Source organism: Diadema setosum, chromosome 3 (assembly GCF_964275005.1).
Source record: "Diadema setosum chromosome 3, eeDiaSeto1, whole genome shotgun sequence".
NCBI lineage: Eukaryota > Metazoa > Echinodermata > Echinoidea > Diadematoida > Diadematidae > Diadema > Diadema setosum.
Window position 1 is genome coordinate 47389642 of NC_092687.1, and position 26526 is coordinate 47416167.

A 26526-nucleotide genomic window follows, 5' to 3' on the forward strand; every position below is an offset into this window, starting at 1 on the left:
ACAAAACATATCTTCTAAACCAATAACTTCTCCTTGCTTATAACCAATGGTTTTACTTAAACCATACTTTCTGATTATCTATTTTCTTAGACACTGTTTCTGTGTACTCATAGGCTATGATCAAATATCTTACAATGCTTGAATTTTTTGTTTGTTTGTTTGTTTTTTATTTTAACTTGTGAAGCTTGAGGTAGCATACTCCTCATAATGTATGTGTATCCTGATGTACAATCACAAAATCATTATACAAATGATATATTTTCTTTTTATGCCTCCGCCACGTAGTGGTGCCGGAGGCATTATGTTTTCGGGTTGTCCGTCCGTCCGTCCGTACGTCCGTACGTCCGTTTACGCGATAACTTGAGTAATATTTACTGGAATTTCACCAAACTTGGTCCAAGTATGAAGTATGATGGGGCAATGATTTGATTAGATTTTAGGTAAAATCGGCTAAAGGTCAAAGGTCAAAGGTCAAGGTCAAATCATGAAATTTATCCGTTTACGCGATAACTCAAGACTGTATGGAGCAAATTTCACCAAACTTTGTTGGAGGATGATGTATGATGGGACAATTACTTGATTAGTTTTTCAGTGAAATCGGACAGAGGTCAAAGGTCAAAGATCAAGGTCAAATCCTAAAATTTATCTGTTTACGTGATAACTCAAAACTGGATGAAGCAGCTTTCACCAAACTTGGTCCAAGGATGATGTATGATGAGACAATTAGTTGAGTAGATTCTAGTGACATTGACAAGAGGTCAAAGGTCAAAAGGTCAAGGTCAAATGCTAAAAATGTTGCTATTTCCCCCATATCTATGCAATGCCTGCAGTTATTTTCTTGAAACTTAGTGTAGACATGTACTACTGCATAAAGATTCTCCAGAGAGAGTTTCATGTCATAAGGTCAAAGGTCAAAAGGTCAAAGGTTAGGTGAAAATGTTGCAATATCACTTTTCTCACAAATGGTTCAATGTATCTTCATTGAACTTGGTACATATGCATGTACTGACTGGCAGGGATTATCTAGGGAATTTAGGGGTCATGGGTCAATAGTCAGGAGTCAAAGGTCAAGGTCAACTTCTCAAAATGTTACTATTTCCCTCATATACGCCTGTACTAGTATATGCAATAATTGCATTATTAGTTTTAAAATTTAATATATGTACATGTATTACTTAATGGAGATTCTCTAGGAAATTTCCAGCCAGAAGGTCAAAGGTTAAGGGTCAAAGGTTAGGTTTAAATGAAAAAAAATATATATTTTGTACTGGTATTTACACTCTTTCTGTATATTTTGAAAATTATACTCAATGCATAAACTTATAATAAGGTCGGTCAGAAGTCAAGTAAAAATTTCCAATTCCCCAAATATGTGTACCTGCACTCTTTAATAGACAATTATAGCAAACCCAGTTTGTGGAAAGTGAACATTCAAGATATTTCTGATAAACCTGTTATTTCGATATTTTGCCAGTTATGTGAAACTGTCATCACACATTGTGAAGACATTGAACTATACACCTATTGGGAGAATCATGCATTATGGCGGAGGCATCAGTCGCCGTAGCGACATTTCTAGTTTCATCATACCATTAGTACCTGAAATCACTGACAAAAAACATAACTTTCACATTTCCTGGCAAACTGAGACTTACTTCTCACCAGTGCAAATAATTGAATACAACAATAACTTTGTATCTTCTTTAACCTCATAACCATTAATCCTTCACTTCCTTTCAACTTAAACCCAATGTAACACATCAAAACGTTACAACTCTTTTCCCAATAACACTTAGTGTTTTTACTTGTACATAACATATTCATCAAATCGTTTGGGTGTTTTTGTGTTTCTGTTGGAAGTGCGTCTCTCTGTTTGGGGTGTGTGTGTCATGCCTGGTATGTCTGTATCTGTGGGTGAGGGGATTTCCTCCACGTTCCTGTCTGAGGGTGCTGCACTTGATGGAGCTTCACCTGCTGGAGCTTCCCTAACAAAAAAGTCCTGTGGTACTCCCTGTGGTACTTGTCGGTACCACACAATGTACCACACACTTGTAATGTTACCACAGGAACTGTGTGGTACGGTACCACAGGCTTGTAGGGTACTCTCTGTAGTACTTGTCAGTACCACACAATGTACCACATAAATAAATGTTACCACAGGAACTGTGTGGTACTGTTTTACAGGATCATGTGGTACTCCCTGTGGTACTGGTTGGTACCACACAATGTTCCACACAAATATATGTTAACACAGGAACTGTGTGGTACTGTGTCACAGGATCATGTGGTACTCTGGGATGTACCACAGGGCAGTACCACAGGACATTACCACAGGAAAGTTCCACAGGACAGCACCACAAGACAGTATACACACAAATTGTCCTGTGGTATTTTGAGATGTATACCACACAACAGTACCACAGGACAGTACCACATGAATTGTCCTGTGGTATTTTGGGACGTACCACAGGAGAGTACAACAGGAAAGTACCACAGGATAGTACCACAGGACAGTACCACACAACTTGTTCTGTGGTATTTTAGGACGTACCACAGGACAGTACCACAGGGCAGTTCCACAGGACAGTACCACAGGAAAGTACCACAGGATAGTACCACAGGACAGTACCACAGGAATTGTCCTGTGGCATTTTGGGACGTACCACAGGACAGTACCACAGGATAGTACCACAGGACAGTACCTCACGACTTGTCCTGTGGTATTTTGGGACGTACCACAGGACAGTACCACAGGGCAGTACCACAGGACAGTACCACAGGACAGTACCACAGGAAAGTACCACAGGACAGTACCACACGACTCGTCCTGTGTTATTTTGGGACGTACCACAGGACAGTACCACAGGGCAGTACCACAGGAAAGTACCACAGGGCAGTACCACAGGAAAGTACCACAGGACAGTAACACACGACTTGTCCTGTGGTATTTTGGGACATACCACAGGACAGTACCACAGGAATTGTCCTGTGGTATTTTGGGACATACCACAGGACAGTACCACAGGACAGTACCACAGGATATTACCACAGGACAGTACCTCACGACTTGTCCTGTGGTATTTTGGGACGTACCACAGGACAGTACCACAGGACAGTACCACAGGACAATACCACAGGGCAGTACCACAGGACAGTACCACAGGAAACTACCACAGGATAGTACCACAGGACAGTACCACACGACTTGTCCTGTGGTATTTTGGGACGTACCACAGGGCAGTACCACAGTATAGTACCACACGACTTGTCCGTGGTATTTTGGGACGTACCACAGGACAGTACCACAGGATAGTACCACAGGACAGTACCACACGACTTGTCCTGTGGTATTTTGGGACGTACCACAGGACAGTACCACAGGGCAGTACCACAGGGCAGTACCACAGGACAATACCACAGGAAAGTACCACAGGATAGTACCACAGGACAATACCACATGACTTGTCCTGTGGTATTTTGGGACGTACCACACAACAGTACCACAGGAATTGTCCTGTGGAATTTTGGGACGTACCACAGGACAGTACGACAGGAATTCCTGTGGTAATTTTCGATATATACCACAGGAGAGTACCACAGGAACTGTCCAAAATCCCACAGGAAAATCATAATATGGTGCTATTCCACACAGAAGTACCACACAGCAAATTAAATTTGTAAGTACCACAGAAAAATGCTACAGGATATTCTTTTTTTTTCTTAACATTTTATATCAGAGGACTATCACATCAGGAGAATATCAAACAGCAGTACCACACAGGAGTACCACACAGGAAAATTGTAAGGCAGAATCAACTGAAATTTATAACAAAAATACAAACAAAAAAGCACATATTAATATTCCTCAATTAATTGATAGATGAGTTATGCTGTGAATTATAACAATTGATTTGCCATTACTTATCCTGTCCTATACAGATGTAAAGCATGAGAAATTTCATAAGGACTTCTGTGGTACTCCTGTGGTACTCCTGTGGTACTCCTGTGGTACAAATTTTTACATAGCTCATGAATATTCATAAAAAGCACTCTAGATTTTAGAAAATACATATATGACTTAAAAAGTCAAAGTATTAATGATGGAACTTACTTTGAACTTTATGAAAGATTGTCTAATTATGTTATGTTATTCCCAATATCATAGATATTGTTATGAAAGTGTAATTTCATATCTTGATAATAAAGTATAATCGAGTTAGTAACCATGCCTTAATGCTTTACGGATAGACGGCCATATATATATGTACTGAGAGGGTCGATGGCTACCTAGGAATAGAATATGACTATATAGATCTATTATAGGACTAGATTGGCACTTGGCCATTAGACTTTCGTTTGAGGTTATATGTTAGGAGTAGGACAGGTTATTAAGTAGGGCAGTGGTACTGTGTTTGTCCTAAAATCCATCACTCACCTATCAGAAATATTCCTAGAAATGTGGCTAAAAGTCTCCCAGATTTTTTTTTTTTCGATCTATCCTGTGTGGTACTCTCCTGTGGTACCATGGAAATGCTGTGTGGTACTGCCCTGTGGTAATGCTGTGTGGTAATGATCGACCTGTGGTACTGTCCTGTGGTACTGACAGTTCCTGTGGTACTGTTCTGTGGTACTAGTCCTGTGGTACTGCCCTGTGGTACGTCCCAAAATACCACAGGAATTCCTGTGGTACAGCCCTGTGGTACGTCCCAAAATACCACAGGAATTCCTGTGGTACTGTCCTGTGGTACTGTTCTGTGGTACCGGTCCTGTGGTACCGGTCCTGTGGTACTGCCCTGTGGTACGTCCCAAAATACCACAGGAATTCCTGTGGTACTGTCCTGTGGTATGTCCCAAAATACCACAGGACAATTCCTGTGGTACTGTCCTGTGGTACTGTCCTGTGGTACTTTCCTGTGGTACTGTCCTGTGGTACCGTCCTGTGGTAATTACCACAGGAGTACCACAGGACTTTTTCGTAAGGGTTCGTCGAGCAGCTCTCCAGTCATGCCTGGCGCTTCTATCGGCAACCCGACTGGCGGTTCCTCAGGTGGTTGAAATGCCTCTGCAGGCTGTGGGATCGCACGTTCCTCTGTGGTGTATTTCCTGATCTGGTCGATGTGGCGGCGGACCACTCTCCCATCATCAAGCTCAACGTTACACATGACAGGAGTGATGATTTCCGCGACTTTTCCATACAGCCATGTGGGGCCTGCATAGATATTCTTTACCATCACGTGGTCACCAATACGGAAGATTCTCTCCTTCCTCCCTCGATCCCGTGTCTGCTTCATCAACGCTTGCTTCCGCCTCACCGACTTGAGATCTGGCCGCATATTGTCAAGTCTCGTTCGGACTTTCCTCTTGAACATCAGCTCACTGGGCGACTTCCCCGTGGTTTCCTGAGGTGTAACACGATATCTCAGCAAGAACTTTTGCAGCTTCTTCTCCAGGTCAGGATCCGTTCCTTTCCTCATTCCTGCTTTGACAGTCTGCACAGCTCTTTCAGTTAATCCATTGCTGGATGGGTGTTTCGGGGGTGTTTGGATGTGATAATGATGATGATCCACAGCATTTGTATGGCGCCATATATCTGTCACAGAAACATTCAAAGGCGCAGACTCCTCCAAGACAGTTAGCAATTAAATGTCTGGTGAAAAATGTGAGTCTTGAGTGAGGCTTTGAAGTGATCCAGTTTGTCAATTTCACGGAGGAAAGATGGGAGGGAGTTCCATAGGCGAGGAGCAATAGAGGAAAACGCCCGGTCTCCGTATCCCTTGAGATGTGTGATGGGCACCTGGAGAGTGAGGCCAGATGAACGAAGGCCAGGGCGAGGCTGCCGTCGCTCAATTAGGGAAGACAGGTATCCTGGGGCCAGACCATGAATGGCCTTAAAAGTGAGAAGTAAGATCTTGAAATCAATTCTGTTCTTGATGGGAAGCCAATGCAGCTCAGCCAGGACAGGGGTAATGTGATCATACTTCCTCAGCCCGGTGAGCAAGCGTGCTGCTGCATTCTGTACTGCTTGAAGTCTGTTCAAGGTTGCAGATGGAAGGCCAGCTAGGAGACTGTTACAAAAATCCAGTCTTGATGTTATGAGTGAATGAATGATGCTTTCTGCTGCTATCCTTGTAAGCAGAGGTCTAATAGCTGCGATGTTACGAAGCTGGAAGTAAGCAGTCTGGCATACCTGCGAAACATGCCTATCCATCCTCATAGACTGGTCAAAGTAGACCCCAAGGTTACGGACGTTGTCTGCAGGAGAGACAGACACATCACCGACCTGAAAATCCATGGAGACGATCTTGTTTCTCATTTGTGGAGAAGAAATGATGAGGCATTCAGTCTTGTCGTCATTGAGTTTCATGAAGTTCTTCACCATCCATTGTCGGATATCTGACAGGCATTCAGTCATCCTCGTAGCTGCTGCTGTTTCTTCAGCTGCCACTCTTGGATCGAATGTCACATAAAGTTGAGTGTCATCTGCATAGAAGTGGGGTTCTAAACCATGCTGACGTGCTATGTTCCCAAGGGGGGAAGTGTATAGTGTAAAGAGTAATGGTCCGAGGACTGAACCTTGTGGGATGCCACAGGTCAGGAAGGCCTGCTCTGACAGAGTTCCATTCATGTTCACAGACTGTCTTCGGCAATGGAGATAAGATCTGAACCATTGAAGGGCAGTGGCGCCAACTTTGAAATCCTGCTGCAGCCTGTGAATGAGGACTTTGTGATCAATTGTGTCAAATGCAGCTGACAAATCCAAGAGAAGTACCATGGCTGCTTTCTTGTTGTCAACTGCTCGCAAGATGTCATCAGCTATTTTCAGAAGGGCTGTCTCTACGCTGGGGTGTCTCTTATAAGCAGACTGCATCGGCTCATAGAGTTTGCAGACCTGGAGATGTGACATTAGTCTTTTGGCAACGACTTTCTCGAGGACTTTGGCAAGGAATGGCAAGTTAGATATAGGTCGGTAGCTGCTCATCTTATCCGGATCTAAGGGTGTCTTCTTAAGTACAGGAGTGACATGGGCGAGCTTCAGCTCATCTGGAAACATTCCTTCCTGTAACGAAGCATTGATTATCCTGGAGATAGGAACGGCCATTAGTTCATAACTCTCTTTCACAATTGAGGTTGGGATTGGATCCAGGGAGCATGACTTGGCAGGAGAGCTGCGGATAACACTCTGTATTTCTGCCGGAGTTGTGGGCGCGAGTGTAGTAAGTTGTTCATCACTTGAGGTTGTATCACTGTCTGACTCTGGCTCTACAGTAAGAGACATGTTCGACTGTAGATTGCATCTTATAGACTCAATCTTACCAATAAAATACCTTGAGAATTTAGAGACTACACGACCAGGAGAGGAATGATGCCCTAGTGCCACAGCTGATTCTGTCAAATGATGTGGCAAATACCATTGCTTGTCATGAATGTGGCAAAGTCTTCCGACACAAATTGTGTACCGTTGTCGGTAACCACCGTCTCCGGAATGCCATGTGTGGCAAACACTCTTCTCAAGGCCGTCACTGTGGCTGTAGTTGTTGCTCTTTTAACCCGAACAGCTTCGATCCACTTGCTGTGGGCATCGACTATGATCAGGACATTCTCATCTCCGATGGTGGCATAATCACAGTGAATACGACTCCATGGCTTGTCTCGAGATTCCCATGGGTGGATAGGCGACGCAGCAGGGCTGTGTTGACTCTGCTGGCAACTTGGACAACTCTTCACTTGCTGTTCCAGTTGGCTGTCTATTCCCGGCCACCATACATAGGATCTAGCCAGAGCTTTCATCTTTACGATGCCTGGATGGGTGCTATGTAGCTCTTTGAGAATCCTTTCTTTCATGTCAGGATTGTTGGGTATGACCACTCGTGGTCCCCACAGGATGACGTCGTCTTCTACCGTCAACTCATCCTTCTTGTAGGAGTATGCCTTGATTTCTTCAGGCAGATTCCTTGTGTTTGGCCACCCTTCCTGGATATATCTCTTCACCTGCGTAAGAACTTTGTCTTTCCTGGTGGCACTCTTCACTTCTTGAGCATTAACTGGGCTCGTTTCGATGTCAGTCAACAGGTTGATGCGTGCCCTTCGAGTTTCATCCAGCTCCGCCAAATCTGGATGATCCCATGAACTTCCATCTTCTGGGATAGGCAGGCGTGACAACGCATCAGCGTTTTGGTGATGTTTTCCCTCACGATGAACAATGTCGTAGCTGTATGCCGACAGGATCATATGCCATCTTGCCACTCGTGCGGACGCCATCGGACTTGCAGGCTTGTGCTCCCCAAAAAGTCCTATCAAGGGCTTATGGTCTGTGACGATTGTGAAGTGTCGGCCATGCAGCTGTTTGTGGAATCTCTTCAACCCGAAAATGATAGACAGGCCTTCTTTCTCATATTGAGCGTAGTTCATCTCACTTGGCTTCAGTGTACGAGATGCAAAGGCAACTGGGCGTTCCTCACCATCTGCATCCACTTGGCTTATTACCGCACCGAGCCCATACGGGCTAGCGTCCGTCTGTAGCAACAGCGGCTTTGACGTGTCGTAGTGTCTTAAGACACAGTTTCTCTCCAATAGATGCTTGGATCTTTGGAAGGCAGCTTCTTCCTTTTTCCCCCACTTGAACTTCGGGTCGGGCTTGCTGCTTCGTTTTCCATTGGCGTTTGACCTGTAGTCAGCCTTCAGCAGCTCAGTCAACGGCGCGATCTCCTGGGACAGATTGGGGATAAACTTTCTGTAATATCCGAGCAATCCCAGATAGGCCTGAAGTTGACTCTGGTTTACTGGCTGTTCTGCTTGGCGTATGGCATCTACCTTGTCTTGTAGGGGTCGAAGGCCGTTCTTGTCCAGGTATTGACCTAGATACTCTACTGAATCTTTCATCAGTGCACACTTTTCCTTCTTCAAGCGCAATCCACTGCTCTGTAGCCTGGATAGAACTGCTTCCAGATGTTTCAGATGGTCTTCATCAGTCTTTCCGCTGATGATTATGTCATCCAAGTAGGGCTTGCACATTGTGATATCTGCTAAGAGGCTTTCCATTGTCCTCTGGAACAAGGCTGGAGCACTTGCTATCCCGAAAGGCAGTCTTGTGTACTCAAATAGACCTCTATGAGTGTTGATTGTCGTATACTTGCGAGCCTCGGGGTCTAACTCTATCTGATGATAGGCGTGGCTTAGATCTAGCTTAGAGAACTTTTCTCCACCTTCAAGTTCCTGTAGAAGATCTTCCAGTGTTGGCAGGGGATACTGTTCTACCTTCAACATCTTGTTTGCTGTCAACTTGAAGTTACCACAAATTCTCATACTCCCATCTGGCTTGGGTACTGCGATGATTGGGCAGGCGACATCTGCAGTCTTCACAGGCGTGATGATGCCTTCCTCCAACAATTCATCGATTGCGGCATCTATCTGCTTCTTGGCAGCATAGGAAACAGGGGCTGCTTTGTCGAAACTTCCTTTCTCTCCACCTTCCTGTGGGTGAACTTTCGCTTGGTATCCTTGCAGCTTTCCAAGCTTTGTACAGTCAAATGTCTCTTTGTGTTTGTCAAGGATGTCCTGTAGGCTGCTCTGTACATTGTGGACAGTTCCATCACGGACTGGGACTTGGCTGTGCAGTTCAATACACGACTGCAACACTTCAGGGGCTTCCTGTATCCAATCTCTACCTAACAGGTTAACACCATTCTCTACTACAAGGAGTGAGAGTTTCTTCGATGTTTGGCTGTTGTCAAACTCGACATCCACTTTGACTTCTCCAATGATTGGCACACTGCTGCCGGTGACAGATGAGATCGAGTCAGTTCTCCTGGACTTCCCACTTTGCGATACACTCCGCTGGATATCATCGTCCATGGGCTACCAGTGTCTACTTCCATTTTTGTCTGATATCCGTTGAGCTTTACCTTGGCCTGGTAAGGCTCGCGATATCCTATCCTGTTTACTGTAGCATCTTGGATATGACTCATCTCGTTCTCTGATTGTTCCAGTTCCTCGGGAGAATCACTGTTACTATCATCATTGTTTATGTGATGAGCTGCTTTTGTTTGCTTGTACTTCCGTACTTTGTCGCATTGACTCTTGGTGTGCCCAGTCTTGGCACACTTGAAGCATGTTTCGTCCTTGAAACGGCATGTCCATGGGGTATGGTAACCACCGCATCTCCAACATCTAATTGTAGTGGAGCTTCCACTTGGGTTGCTTGGCTTTTTAAGTGTCTTTTTCACTTGTTTGGGCTGACGTGACTTCTTGTCTTGGATCTTTCCAACCGTGGACTCAGGCGTTTTACTTAGCACTTTCAATCTCTCCACATCTTGGTTAGCAACTTCCATTGCTGTAGCTGTTTGAAGTGCTTTCTTCAACGTTAGCGATGGTTCGCTCAACAACTTGCGCTGGATACCAACATCTCGGCATCCCACCACTAGCCGATCTCGGATCATGTTATCGAGTTCTTTGAAGCTGCAGCCTTCGCTTTGCTGTCTCAAGTTTGCAACAAACTGTGGAATTGTTTCGCCTGGCTTCTGGACAGTTGTATAGAACTTGTACCTCTGGACTATCTCGGTTGGTTTATGCGAAAAGTGTGATTGCAGTGTCTCTTTGCACACTTCATATGTCTGCTCCGTTGGCTTGTTCGGTTGTAGCAGTGCTCTAAGTGTGTGATAATTCTTACAACCAACATTCGTCAAGAAAATTGCCCTTTTCTTTTCACTATCAGACACAGTATTGGCAGAAAACCAAGCCTCCAAGAGCTCAATCCACTCATCATAGGTATATCCCTCTTCTAACTGGGGCGCGTTACCGATCATAGTCTGCGGGGTTGCCATCGTTAATTCACAGTGCGTACATAAACAAGACTATTCTGCTTGTGCTCGTCGCCAAATTTGTTATGTTTGTGTTACTTCGTTTGCTTTGCCCACATAAAACGAATGTGTAGTTGGTACCGTATCTATACACATACATTAATCAGTAATTTCACTGAACCACTGCCAATTGTACAAAACCATTTAGTTCACAGTGCTTACAAACTGCAACTATAGACCGACTATAGGGCCTACCAATCAGCTCATAGACTTGTAGTGTACACGTACCACGTATCAACTTACAACCTGTAACCGTTGGGCCTATGCACTATCATTGGTATAGTACATTATGACTGAAAATACACACAGTATTTGTCTGGTCCAAGTACAAGGCTAGGCTTGGACCAATTTGAGCTGGTAGGCTATTTGGTTTAGACCATTCACAGGCTTGTACTTAAACTAGAACACCTCCAGTACCAGTTAGTCTGAGCTTTGGTCTAGTGTAATCAATGGTCCTACTTTCATAGGGCTGGGACTAACTCTTGTCCACTTAATTCACTCGAGCTGTAGGACTTGCATGGTCCTACATGACTAGGGCTAGAACTTTGCGGTCCTTTATTATGTGGGCTTACTCTTACCACTGGACTAGGACTAAATAGTCCTTTACGGGCTTACCACTTAGTCTTGAAAATGATGGACCAATTACTTGTATCTTTGGTCCTACTTTGGCTTATCAAGCCTAAACTCAAGACTTAGCTACTCAAATTTCAATTGCTGAACCAAAATCTTCGTATATTGTCCAACAAACTTACCACCTTGTGGCACTAGGCTGGTGTTGCATACATTATGGCTGTACCTGTAACAAAAGTTTACAACTTTGCATCCATGCAACAATAAACATCAGGCAATCTAGAGTCGTTCTAGAATTCTGGTTACAAACAATGTTCAACTGAGTCCATTGCTTCAGTTCATCAGTTAGAACTGCATGCTCTAAGTTAACATTAGAGTCTATGTATGTTGCATGACTTGGCTGGGCTGGCTGGACCCGTTGTACGGTACTAGGCTCGGCTGGTCCTAGGCTGGGCTGGGCTTAACAGCTGGGTCCTCGTTGCACTAGGCTCGGCTGGTCCTAGGCTGGGCTGGGCTCCGGCTGGGCTGGACCTTGCTGGGTCTCCGTTGCACTAGGCTCGGCTGGTCCTAGGCTGGGCTGGGCTTCGGCTGGGCTAGACCTTGCTGGGTCTTCACTGCACTAGGCTCGGCTGGTCCTAGGCTGGGCTGGGCTGGCTTTGGCTGGGCTGGCTTCAGCTGGGCTGTTTTTTTGGCTCGGCTTTATAGCTGGGTCTTACTCTTGGCCTTCCCAACTATGCTGGGCCTGGAACTGCTTTGGACCTCTGTGGACTTGGGCTTGGGCTGGCCCTCAGATTAGATCTAACAAACTACCGTTGGAGTTAGACTTCCATCTGCAAAGCGTCTCTGAACTACACAAGTTCTATCAAACAAAGTCTAGACACTCCAACATTCCTAGGTAGATCATGTAGCTTACTGGATTCTGTTAGATCTAGCTTAATTAGGGTCTAGCCTTCTTGTATCAACATAGAAACTTACTGCAAAGCGTCCATAGGTTACTGAGAATCCTAAATCGCTGTGGTGTCTATAATGATTATGAATGGATACTGTGTAGCCTTAATGTATCAAAGTGCTGCAAAGCGTTCATGACACAATCTCGTATAGCTGGGACTGATCATAGGCCACCACTGACTGGATCACAAATTTCCCGTTGCACGATCCAATCTAAATCCATTCAAATCCACCTTTTCTCTTGGTCATCCACAAAATTGAGTTGTTCCAGGCAATTCTCTGAAGAAATCCGATCCTCGTCGCCAAATTTGTTATGTTTGTGAGTTCACTTGAGCCGAAATAAAGACAGTTCAAAGTCATTATTTGAAGCCAATCACAAGAGTATGTCTGTACTCCTTTATTAGTTCAGTTGCAGTCCCATTGTGTCTACAACACATATGGATACATGTATACTGTACTGGCTATCATATAGTCTGCGTCTTCAGCCCTTGTATGACTAGTCTTAACAACTCGGTATCCTATATAACAGTGTGCGTAGTGTATGTGTGTTGGCTGAAAGCTTTGGCGAAATAAATTCGGTTGGATAAACTTGTATCTACACCAAAGTTGATGACAAGTTTGGAGAAAGTGTGAAATGCTATCGTGATCATGAGGGTAAGGTGTAATTAACAAGTAGATTTAGGACCAATGTAAGAGGTATAAACTAGAAGTAACGCTAGAATGACCTAGAAATGATGATATCAGACTTATAACATTACAGTTTATCTAAAAGACATAACGTTAGACCACCACTAGGCCTACTGTACCAGACCATACCGTTTGCTGTTCCAGTTTGTGTGCCTGTCAAGAGACGCAAGACATTGTAAAATTTTTAAGTTTCAGTCGCTTTGATTTGGTCTAAATCAATTTAAAAATACTAAAATCATTTCTTGCACTGTATAGTGCTGTGATAGCTGCTAGTTAGATGGGATATGAGAGACGCGCACGTGGTGTCCAGAGATCTCGGCTACTCATCGGCCTCAGCTCGTTATGGGTCAGCGCACTTTGGGCAGGGATCTGGACCAATCTGGGTTTACGTGGCTGACTGTGATGGAACGGAAAACTCTCTGGTTTATTGCCTTCGTTATCCATGGGGATGTAGTACCTGTACTCACAGTAGAGACGCCGGAGTGAGGTGTGAAGGAGACCGTAAGTTTGATTCATTTATTCACGTATTTCATAATGTACTGAGTAACTCAGACCAAGTCACAGAAATGAAAATAATATTTAAATAAAAATCTAAGATGATAAAAAATGGTTTAAAATTGAATTAAAGTAGTTTCTCGTTCGAGTTTTGTTTCTTTCTTTATCTCTCTCCCTCTCTCTCTCTCTTTCTCTCTTTGCCACTACCACTTCACACAGTGTTGTATGTCAAAATCAATGCACAATCTAGCGGGAGGCACAGTGCGTGTGTAGGGTTGATAGTTTTGAATCGCCACGCAAGTTTCAAATATGCACAAACTCTCTCTAAATATTTTACAACCAAAAGTCCCTACACCTGAGTCTACAAAGTCTGGTAAAAGTTTAATATTTGCTGTTAAGTTGGACACTTTTAGACTCATTTAGAAATGGCTGTACTGCGCTGCCGTGTACGTGTACACTACCATACCGCGGCCAAGTGTTTGAGTGCAGCGCAGAGTTTAAATTCAAACCATCGAGTGATTTCGAAATGGGTAAAAGGGTCTTAACCGGTTTTTAAATATTCAACTTCTTCTTGTGTTTGTTTGTGTGTGTGTGTGTGTGTGTGTGTTTATCTTTGTGGGTTTTTTTCAGTGTTTTAACAAAAGTAATCAAGACAGTGTAAACAGCTATGTACACGCGTGTGGCCGGGCTGACCGGCTGGATACAACCAGCTAGCTACACGATCGACCTCCATCCAGCGAGCCGGCGCGGCGACCCATCAGCGTGGCGGCCAGCGCTACCATGCATACGCCTGTAACGTACACAATGCGTATGTATAACATAACAAACGAGCGCTACTGAACGTAGGTCCTATTATATGTACGTGGATTCTTTTTGAGTGGCCCGGTGGCCAGGGGCCACCAAAAATGAAAGTCGGGCCACCAAATTAAAAAAAAAGGCTAATTTGGTGGTCCATTTTTTTGTTCTTTTTGTTGAAAAGTGTAAGTTTATTTATCTTTAGATGTTGCAACCCCATGTACCTGTCAATGAATATCTATACTTAGTCTTCACCATTCAGCAGTTAAATTTTTTTTAAAGGATGGATGAAAATGACTGAAAGAGTGCCTGAGAAGGAGTGTTGCGAGTTTGTTGAGGTTTATTTACACTACCGCTATGAAGTACATATGAGTAGATATGTCCAGCTCCTAATTCTTTCTATGATAGAACTTGAATATTTGACTCATTATAAAACAAAGATTTCTAATGCTTTTATTGGTTTTTTTCGGAGCAACAAATTTTTCTCTCGGGCCACCAAAAATTAGAAATGTAGATTTTGATGGCCCCATCGGGCCACCAAAAAAAAAAAGAAGTTCGTGTTGAGCCCTGTTTTAGCTATCAAGTTATGTAATGAGAAGTAAAGAAAGTTATTTAACACGAAGCTAGGTGTCTAATCTTGTTTTAATTGTCATGATAAAGTACTTTGGGGTATGGAGTTACCGGTAAGGGTTTCATAATAGTCTTCCTCTGTGAATCAATTTAAAATCATTATGCATTGTAGCACACCAAATTCTCACTAATTCAGAAATGTGCATATTTCCTCTTAGAGTAATTCGGCATCTTTTTTTTTGGGGGGGGGGTAGGGATAGGCTTGTTTTCCTATAATTTCTTTCTTAACTAAAAAAAAAAATAGAAAGGTTTTCACAATACCACTTGAGAAAAAATCCTGACTTAGGAAGACAAATCTTATTAGGAAGGTTTTCAGAATATCATCCGCTTAGAAGGCCTACATGACATTAGTGTTTAACCATACCGTCCCCTTGTTAAGAGGCAAGACACTCTGTCCCTTGGATAGGACATAAGATGGAGGTCCGTGTGTGAGAGAGTCACAACTCATCCACGTAAAAGATCCCACTTCATTCATTCATCGCAAAGATCAGGGTGCTTAGGCCGGAGAAGTGGTCCCGCCTTCCATCCAACTGGACCCAATGGAAGACCAGGGGCCCATTGCATAACAGTTACAATTATGGTAACTTTGCCATCCAATGGTAAATACCACGGCAACAATACTCAACAGCCAATAAAAAATCAAGAATTCCATGGAAGTTGCCATTGGATGGCAAAGTAACCATAATTGTAACTTTTATGTAACGGGCCCCAGCTATTGCAGCTGAATATGGGCTATCCAGCCATCTCCTCAGATGGAAATGAAACAAACAAACAAGCAAACAAACAAACAAAGCAAAAATATTTTGAAACCAAGCTAGCCTGGCTCATACGAGTGTGTGAAGACAACTCGTCCATGCAAGACGTACAAGTGTGTTGATATGCCGTCGGCGTCCAGACCCACATGGTAGGGCCTACAGTGGCTGGGAGTATTGTTCACGAAGTCGAACTTGATTTGGAATTAACCAAAATAAAGTATGCCACTGGTTTCCCTGTCCAATTTCTTGAGCCCAATCAACACCTGCTTGCGTTTATCGTAATTTTATTTACAAAGTGATTTAATTGTTACTTATTTCATCTTGTATTTTAATGGCTACATGTAAAACGTCTCCAAAATCTTCATCTTTCATCAAAAAGTTGAGCAACATGAATCACAGCACACACAGCATACCATAGATTTTAGTCAATCTTGACTTTTAAGTTCACCTTAAATTCTTTGTGAAACACCCCCAGGTTTGTAGATCCTTCTTGCCCAGAGCCAGTAGAGGCAGGTTGCAGACAGGGATCAGCAGCACAATTTTCTGACGTTTTCATCAGTGTGTAGAAAAAAAAAATTGCGAATGGTGTTGACGTAATGAAATTCCCCCGTTAACGAAAAAAAAAAAAAAAAAACAACTACCTTTCTTTTGATACTAGGCCTTAAATTCATTTAGCCGAAATGACAAACATATGGACAAATTAGAATACACTAAGAATGTACTTAGAATGCAATGCGAATGTTCCGTGTGTGTCAAGAATGCCGGCGAAATGGTCTCCGATAGCGTATAAGATGGTGATTTTCAGCTGCCAGTCTAGTGTCAACCCGATCATCCTTGGACCATGTTGCTTTGCTACAGATTACTGTCCTCCAGCAAGACCTTTTTGAAAGAGAGTCTCTAGGCCAGTTACCCGCTGGGCAATTACCCAAGATCCTTCCCGTGACCCTAATCCTGCTCCTAATTCTGAACCTAATCCTAACCCTTACCCAAACTCTAACTCCAAACCTAACCTTAACTGTAATCATTACTCTAACCAGTTACCTTTTCGCTAACCAGTATTGTATTTAAGTGGGGGTAATTGTATGAGCACTGGAGCATTTGAGATATTTTGGCAGAATTTGAGGTTCAACACCGTTCCGATTCTCCCTCAAATGAGGCCAGAATTTTTCAAATGCTGTTTGAATGCCGTAGGAATGTTTAGAATGGCGTAAAAATATTTACAATGTAAGCAGAGTCCAATCAAAATACCTTTCGAATGCAGATCGATATTTCTCCACTTCGAATGCTCCTCGAATGTTATTAAGCATGGGTAAAACGTTCGGGCTGGCCACAAGAAAGGGCCTAAATGTTTGGATTGCACTCAGAATGTCGTCCAAATTTTTAGAATGCATTTCGAGCATGCAGGAATGCAGGAAGAATTTTCATTCCATTGGCATTCCGGCTCATTACGCCTCTAGTGTGACGGAGGTATTGATTATTATCATTCCAGAAGAGACATCTTCGTTCATCATTGAAGCAAGGATGAACTTTATGTGAACTTTAGGGTCCTATGTGATGATCGATCGCGCCGTAGCAATCGCATATATCTACAATGGTTTACTTATCATGCACAAGATAAATGTTTTGATAATATTCAAACTAATTCCAGTTCATTGGTTTCTGTTTGCTGTTGTTTCTCATGTAAAAGAAGCGATAATGCTGTCAACGAGTCTGTTACTTCGGGTCTTGACTACCGTATCAATCGTTTTACATATTACAACGTTAGTAGCGAGCTGACGTTCACTCCGCCGCAGCTGACAATGGGGGCGTACTTCAATGTCATCTGATCGGCAGTGAACGGTCTCGAATCTTGGAAGTTCAGCGTAAGTAATTTTTCGTTTAATATCTGATCTATCTGCACCTGCGTGCAAGTCAAAAATTAACGCCTTCCCCTTATGTAAAGTCTTCTCAGAATATTGGTGAAATCTGTGCTGGTTGCCAGGCATACGATGATTACGACACGACATAACTTTTCAGACAATATAATTAAAGGGATTGTATAGTTTTGGTTGAGACCTAATTTCAAGTTTCTAACATTTTTTTTTTTGTGAGATAATGAGAAACCTCTTATGAAATATGAAAGAGCATGTAACTCTATGAGGAATTCAACGTTCATTTGATGAAAATTGGTTTTGAAATGGCTGAGATATAAAAAAGGGCGATTCTAATAAAGTGTGGGACCCACACTTTATTACCATCGCTTTGTTTTACTTTGTTTTTGGATGTTTCAGTCATTCCAAACCCGATTTTCATCAAATAAACTTTGAATTCCTCTTAAAATGGTATGCTCTGTACTATATCATAAGTGTTTTCATGGTATCTCGCAGAAAGTTAAAAGCCCAATTCTCATATCCACCAATACTGTACTATCCCTTTAATAATGCATATCCCTTTAATAATGCATATGATGCAATTAATAAGGATCCTTAATTCACATGGCAAGGTATTAAAAAAAAAGAAGAAAAGGCATACGTAGTTATTTTCATAAAGTAGAAAATAAAGCAGTTTTGATGTGAGAATCGAGCTCGCAGCAAATTAGTGCAAGACACTCGAAGCGCCAAGATAATGGTTGTTCGTGAGCTGATATGGAAGCTTTGTTGATTTGGAACGATACATATACATACTTAATTATACATCTCTTTTTGTTTATTTCCATGATGAGCAAGATTTTACTTAATGCTTTTGAAGTTATACTAACACTTGCCGATGACAATAAAAAGATGATAGCACGATTAACTTTCAAAAGAAATTGATATTGACTCCTACTTTTTGATCATACAAAGTGTACTGTATTCTATTAACATTTGTAAAAATGTATAATTATTATCAGTAGAATGTGTTCTATCATCCGTCTACCTTTAACTCTCGTCATCTCGACAGACCATCCAGCAGACAATATCATCTTGATCAAGATCGCTGACAACGAGGACAGACAAGAAACTAATGGCCTCAGGATCACGTGTGACGTCGACCCACGTGACCAGCCATTTCCACTACTGGGAATATACGAGATTGCAGTGAATGGCATCATCGAGTCAGCTTCAAGCTCCCCTTCCTTGATCCTTGAGTCCATTCCCAGTGAATGCGTCGAAATCTCCTGCACCGGCATTAACAACATTGGAATGACGAACGCTACAACGACTTACTGTCCAAGAAGCGACGGCAAGATGATAAAACTTTCCATATCATTGCTATACCAAAGCGCTTTTAATCAGCATACGGAAAATCAGTTTCAGTTCACATACATATTATTTTTCTCTCTCACCAAATAGAGTTATATACGTAGAGCCAATAATTAATCATGTGGATTTGTATTATACCAAAGTTGTTAGTGGCATCTTTTTCTGGCTTATACATACTGCATGTTGATCAATTATACAAACAGCTTATTGGGCTGATGAATATATTACTTTTACCCCTTCATGCTAGTGCTAAAATTAAAGAAATTTTTGCAGTATATAGGTCTGTATATCAATGTCTTTTAATACCTTAAATTTGTCTTTTTTTCAGTCAGTGGTTGCAAATTTGCTCTCATGAATCAACACAATGTCTGTGGTGATGAGCTTTTTGTCTTGCTTTGTTCTGTTTTGTTGACAACAGAAAACTTACAATGTTAAGATTCACATATCTTTCGTGAGTCTTAAAGTGTTAATAGCATGCTGAAACTTTCTTTTTCTTAATAGACAACGCAAATTCTATAGATATATATTTGCAGAAATTGTGCATCGTCTCCCAAATTCATCAGTGTCTGTTTGAAATATTTCTTTGATTACCGAGGATTAGGCAGAAAATGTGTCTTATATGGGCTACTATTGTTGATTTCTTGACCAAAAAACAAAAACAAAAACCAAAAAAAAAAAACACAACACAACACAATTGACATTAGGGGCCTACGTTTCGTTTATCACAGAGTTTGATTTTTATCTTGAACCAAATATAAAATTCCCTGTTAGAATTCACAATTGGGTGCAAGCATTTACTACAAAACAGGACACGACTGATTCTACAAGCTGTAATCTGGCTGGTATTCTCCTGAGAGATGTACTATAGTATTGGACCATTTCCTAGTATTTCACTTATCGACAAATCGTGTGCCGGTAATAATCAAGTCGGATACATTGTTTCTACAGGAAAGTACTGCTTAAAGAGAACTGGTGTGTATAGTGTGTGTGGAGGAACAAGGACTAAAATGACAACATTTGTGTGTGTCGCGTGTTTAATTATCAACGACGTACATCTACTATTTAATTTTATGTTGGTTGAAACTTGATATTCAGAATACATTAATGCAGATTTATTGAAAACTATTTCACTAATCAGGTGTGCGTCAAGGACTCGCATCCTCAGTTTACAAGACTAATGGGGTGTTGCAAGACAGTTGCAATCAATTGCAAATTATTGCTAATTTTGAAACAACCATTCTGATTGGCTCAGGGTCTGCCCTGTTAAGAAGACATGCATGCAACAATGATTTTAATCGGCCAGTGACAATCAGTTGCAAGTTGCAATTGATTGCAACTTTCTTGCAACACCCCATAAGTCTTACATCACACACACACACACAAACACACACACACACACACACACACAGAGGAAGATGAAATCTACTTACCTCTCGGTGAATCAAATGCCAGAAATTTGAAGAAATTGAATTTGTTGAAAACAAAGTATATTTGTTTTGTAAATAACATGGTATGACGTAGATAAGGGATATGAAATGACGTGTTTGTTAATACTCTAGGCTTTGGTCGCTTGCCTTCGATATTCCCTTATAATGGTGCTCGGTCAAAATAGCGGGCTTACATTACGGTCTAACTACAGGTGCAATTGCTTGTCTTCATCGAGGAGTTCTTCAGAAAATGTCGACCACGTACGCCCTGGGTGTCACGACGTTCCTCATTTTGATGGCTAACTGTGTGATCGTGGTGATGAAGGGAAGCAAAATTATCATCTTCTGAAAAGGTACGAGACTTATTTTTCCTTTTCTACTGAATTCTCTTCTTCTGATTTTACAGGTAGGGCCTACCTTTTTTACCTTTTCTTTCTCTCTTTCTATCCTGCCTTCACATCCTTCAAGCGTCAAAAACTCTTTTTACCTTTTTAACTATGTGTCTCAATCTTCTTCTTCCCACTCTTCTCTTTCTTCTTCTGTTCATTCATATTTTGTTTTTGGTATCTTCGCCTTCTTCTTCTTCTTCTACAGCCATTTCAACATAACCCTTGTTTGAATTTCCTGCGCGAGTCTATCAGTATTTCAATCGAAATAATTACAAAGTATCAGAGCTAAGGGCTGCAGGTTCCTGGTTTGAAAATGTTATTACTGAATAGAAGAATTCATTTCCGCCTCCAGGTAGAATAAAGTCTGTGTAAACAGTTTCTATCATTAGAGTAACAACAGGATTTTAAAACAGTGGTCTTGTGAGTTTTGAACAATTTCATAACAATAACAAAGAAAAAGTGAGCATTTACTTTCATTGATCATTAATTTTGTTTCAGTCTACCGTGTGCGGTTTGCTGATAAGGTTAAATTCACAAGTAAATCTAAAAGCCCATAATTTCATGAATTTAAATGTGCAGATACATCTCATCACTAGTAGTAGTAAGACGTGTGTACTATATGGAGGTTCTTTCCTTCTCATCAAACATGTCTTTAATCTGTTCTAACAGTTAAATTATTTCTGTTTTGTCTTTCGTATACTCTTTCTAGAGATGGAGCATATGAACTGGAATCTCGGCCTCATAATCAACTTTATCATTTCGTTCGACAAAGACAACCACCCACCTGGCGAATGTGACAGTAGATGAGTGTGAAGGCCGTACATACTAGTAGATAATTTACATCTGTCAATGAGCAGATGAGAACCACGATTTAATTTCAACACTGAACAGGATCGAAAAAAGTAACCATAATGTACACAGAAGTGGAAACCATGCTGTAAGAACAAGTTCCAATACATATGTGAGTTAAACTATTGTGTCTTACAAGTAGGATACGTATAATTTTTTTTTTTTTTCAAAATGTGAACTGTGATTGATATACAAGGCTGAAGTGAGCGATTGCGATTCATAATTTTGCATCAATTTTGCGTCCGTTGTCCGTGCGTCATTTCTTCTTTTTTTTTTTCATTTTCTTCTTCTTTCTTCACACCTTAGGACGGATCGTACCTTTTGCTATTAACTCCCCTGTAGATGAAACATATCAACTGGAATCATGTTCTCACATCCCTGTTTATTACTTCTTTTGACAAAGTCAGTGATCCCAGGAATTAAACCCATTGTTATTCAAACAGCAATAATGGAACATGAAGCTATTATGTATTACTAATATTCAAATACATTGTGTGAAATACTATGTAGCCATTAATATTCAGTAAGGTTGAACACATGCAGCAAATAATAGTGACCACACACGACAGTTAAACTATTGAGACCTACAAATCCTGTACAATTACAATTCTCTTTATTCAACGTAATTGTCAAAATTGTCTTAGAATGAACTGCTTTCAATTCGTGTAATAGTGAAGAAGCTTGGAAAATCTGCAAAACTTGTCAATGCGACTGTTATTTTAAAGAGCGCAGCCTACGAGGAAGTAATATTGCTTTGGAAATGGAGATGAAGTTACAATTGATGTTTTATTTGATGTAAACTGCACGTTTACGTAGATATTTATTAGATGATTGTGTTTGTGAGTAAAGATCTTTCCATCTTCCTACCTTTTTTGGGGATTTGTTTTGAATCGGACCTTGTCACAGTACCTAATTCATTGATGAAGGAAGAAAATTTTAGTCTCTGACACGAGGACAATACATGAAACCCTCTCAGATATGATTAACAAGTTTTGAAAGGGATCATTTCTTTGCTTCTGCCTTCAAAGCATTTGATCAAATCATATTCGATTTGATTGATATTACGATTAGGGCCTACATATTTGTTATTCAGTCTTTATCCAGTAGTATACGATTGGCATTGTAAAAGCATATCACTCAGTAAAGACTTCTTTTGAAGATTTAACAAAAAACACGTCTTTATAACACTTAATTGTCTGATTTCATGATTACATATTTGTCATTGCATTTTTGTCTCCCTCTTTCTGAAAAGAAAAGAGAATCTAAAATCAAAATCACAGTCATTGATGAATCATAGAACGTGTTTGTGAATAGGTATGGATGTTTCTATTAAAGTCGCGTGACGGATGAGAGGGAGAAGTACGCTGTGTAGAAAGTCACAAAAGTAAGATGGAGACACATTATGTTTGTGTATGCATCATGTTCACGTGTGTAAGCATGAAATGGCGTGCTTATGTGCATCGGTATAGAATGGTGAACACAGACTACTCATGATTGTGTAAGGCAAACTGCAGCTGTTCGTTGGAGTTGAGTGTATCTGTGATGCTCATGACCTTGTAGTATGATTGTATAGAGAATGACAGGATGTTTGCAGAAAGCAAGTTTGGAGGCAGAAGAAAAACACAATATGAGACTCCACGTGAAATGGAGACGAATTTATATTAGTGAGTGGATGGATATGATTGTATGTTTGAAATGGATGGTGTAGTATCGTTAGAGATGAGGATGAGAGTTTAAACATTTTGCTAGATATCAAGAAATCACCCTCGAAATATTACAGAGCATATTATTCTAACAGGAATTCTAAAATCATTTGATGAAAATCGGTTTATGGCTAAGATATAAAAAAAGATAAAATAAAACAAAGAACCGTAATAAAAGGTTGGTCCCACTTTTTATTAGGATCAGTCTGTTTTGGATATCTCAGCCATATCCAAAACAATTTTCATCAAATAAACAGTGGATTCCTTTTGGAATCACATATCTTTCATATTTCAAAAAGAGTTATTTCGTTATCTCACCAAAGAATGTTAGAGAGCAAACATAAGTTAGGTCTCAACCTATAAAAGTATATGAATGTATTTAAGGCTATGTGTGTGTGTGTGTGTGTGTGTGTGTGTGTGTGTGTTTGTGTGTGTGTGTGTATACATAAATGACCCTACATCAGAAAACCAATAAAGAAGCCACAAGACATGGATTTTTTAGCGCGATCATGTTCTGGAAGAGTATCCAGACTTGAAACTTTAAATAATGCAAAACTCAACTCAAATATACTCTCCTAAGCTATCTAAACATTGGAAAGAAAGCACACACTCTGGAAAAGTGTGTTCCGAGAAAAGAGGTTCTGAAGTACAGTCTATTCAAGCGTTTAATCTTACCGTGAGCCGTGCTGTGTAAAATAAATATCGCAGTAGGGCAAAAAAAAAAAAAAAAAAAAAAAAAATGATGTAAAACTTCATAGCAACGGCAATGAAGGGATTATCAAATCAACTTGAATTTTACCATGCTCGACTAATATGATTGACACATGTTGTTAATGTGTAGTACCAACTTTCGAAATAGTGCTAGCAGCATCCTTTCAAAAGATGTAAGAATTGATCTTGAAAAAGTGTGTATAGATTTTTAAGAAATGAAAAAAGGGGCTCTTCGGACACATCTAATCACACAATTCTGCTTGAAGTAAAAATAAAATAAACAAAACAAAAAGGAAACACACAAACGTTTCCAAAATAATATACAGTCTTCAAAGTCTTATTTCTTCATTTTCACTTCTATGTTTCATTAAAGCAGGCACCTATCCAGGACGGGGTCATAGATTTTCAAACGCAAAGAGCTTTATTGACGGGAAATGGAAATTGAGAAAGTGATGAAAATACTTTATTGAAGACTACTAGTTTTATTGTGAGTTTATTACAGCTCATTAGACAGTTGTTGTGAAACAGGAGTTGTTTACAAAGAGCTTTTTGTCGAACGTGCTTGGTAATCACAGTCAGGAATTCGGAATGCTTTAGGTATTCAAGATGACCATGCACCGATGTATCAGAAATTAGTGTCTGGAATTAATGTACTCCCTATTTGTGATGCGTAATTTGGTATATGTAGTTGGAAAATGGAAGGTTAGATTGGTGTGTTTAGAAATAGGAGTGAGAAGGATAATTTTCATAATTTTGTGAAATTTTGCTGTAAACAGAAATGGACAGTAGGCGGATGAATATTAGTCATTTTCCAGGGGTTGAGTTGCACATGAATGCGCCCTTTGTGCTGTTCGTATGTACCGCGGGAAATTTGGACACTTGCACTGCACTCTGCACGACACACACCTCACTTCGCACTCTCGCACCGTAGCTAGGACAAGCAACCTGCAGCAATGGGTTGAGTCTGGCTGTTTTCTGCCTGTTATGATGTCTTTTGGTTTGGCAGAGTTTCTTTTGGACAAGACAAACTGTAAGTCCTTTATATTGTGTTATAGCTATCAAGAGAAAGAGATTTGTGACAGTATAAAAATACGTTATTAGTTAATTGTATACACGTGTACATTGTTATAAAACTGACAGATGTCGGTTGTAATTTGTTTGAGTTAAACTAATGACAGTATAAATAGGGCCGTTGGAATGTAAATGGGAGAAATTTGAGTTGACGTGATTTTTGTTCTTTTCACGGAAATAATATGAACTGAGAAATCATTTGTGGTATATATGTCAAAGTGTGAATTTAGGTGGAGGGTGTTTTAATTTGAGTCAATTCAAAATGGCGGCGCCCATGATTTAGATTGTTCAAAATGGCGGCACCCATGGTTTAGATTATTCAAGATGGCGGCGCCCATGACTTAATGATGTTACATGGCGCCAGTTTATAAATTAATCAATGGTTGTTATAATAATTTCATTCTTTAATGTATAGAATGATCATAATTTCGATGAGTATTGTATTCAAAGCATGGTCAAGTAAATCTATAATTGATTCATTTTTTGAGTTGAATGATTGTAATGTTGATCGAGAAATTTGTGTAAAGTTTGATAGAAGAGAATTAAATCTTTGTGTTCCTAAATGAACATTATGACAGTACAGTGGTATACTGAAGAATCAATTTACTGTATTTATTTTTAGTGTTCATGGGTGAGATGTTCAGCCCTCCGGTACTGGTGTTCTCATGTCTGAGGATGAGGGTTCATACTTTCAAAGAGCGAGTTGCTACCTGACTTAGGGTAGGCATGAATGATTTATGAGCAATTGTTCACCATTTTTGTGTATAATGTGCAACTGTGTATGATACAACAATGAATGTTTTTTTTTGGTGATTTATCTATTGCTAAAAAGGGGGAAAGCTTTCGGTATGCAAAAACTGAAACAGATTTACATGGAAGTAATTATTGGTATGTACATGATTTATGATAGTCGCTATGGGGTAATGATTAAATTGTTTATTCGAGTGCATGTTTAGATGGTACATGCGAGTTTAGATGGTGGCTGATTAGAGTTCATTGATACAATACTAGTTCATGTATCGGGCGATGAACGAGTTATAGAGTTTTGTGAATATCCTGGGAAGTTTGGATATTCGAGATAATTGTGTGGATAGTGAGTCCACGAGTGTTGAAGACAATTTATTGTGTATTGCATCATAGCTTCTATCTTGATCTGCATGGAAAGTAATTACATTTGTAGATTTAGCACCATATATACATATAGTTTTCACATTTTGGGAAGTGCTCTTGCATTGCAAAAAGAGGGGGATCAATTTATTAAGAAATGAAATGTTGAATACAAACTTATGATTGTTTTCCTGTTTCTTGCAGGGTTTTCTTTTTTGTGTGTCGATTTACTGACACCAATAAAGTCAAGTGAACTACAATCCTGCGTCCACTCATTCATTTGAGTCCTGGGGTCTATCACCACATCATCAC

At 40.7% G+C, this 26526-nt stretch overlaps 2 long non-coding RNA genes across 2 annotated transcripts; both read left to right on the top strand.

The window, feature by feature from the left end:
• The first annotated feature begins 17428 nt into the window (after window positions 1-17428).
• Window positions 17429-23016, top strand: LOC140226434 (uncharacterized). The gene is made up of 4 exons (XR_011900959.1): window positions 17429-17598; window positions 18656-18937; window positions 20597-20737; window positions 21483-23016. It is a non-coding gene; the product is annotated as an uncharacterized lncRNA (long non-coding RNA).
• Window positions 23017-24976: 1960 nt separating this feature from the next.
• On the top strand, window positions 24977-26474 carry LOC140226435 (uncharacterized). Its single transcript, XR_011900960.1, has 2 exons — window positions 24977-25066; window positions 25730-26474. It is a non-coding gene; the product is annotated as an uncharacterized lncRNA (long non-coding RNA).
• The last annotated feature ends 52 nt before the right edge of the window (window positions 26475-26526 follow it).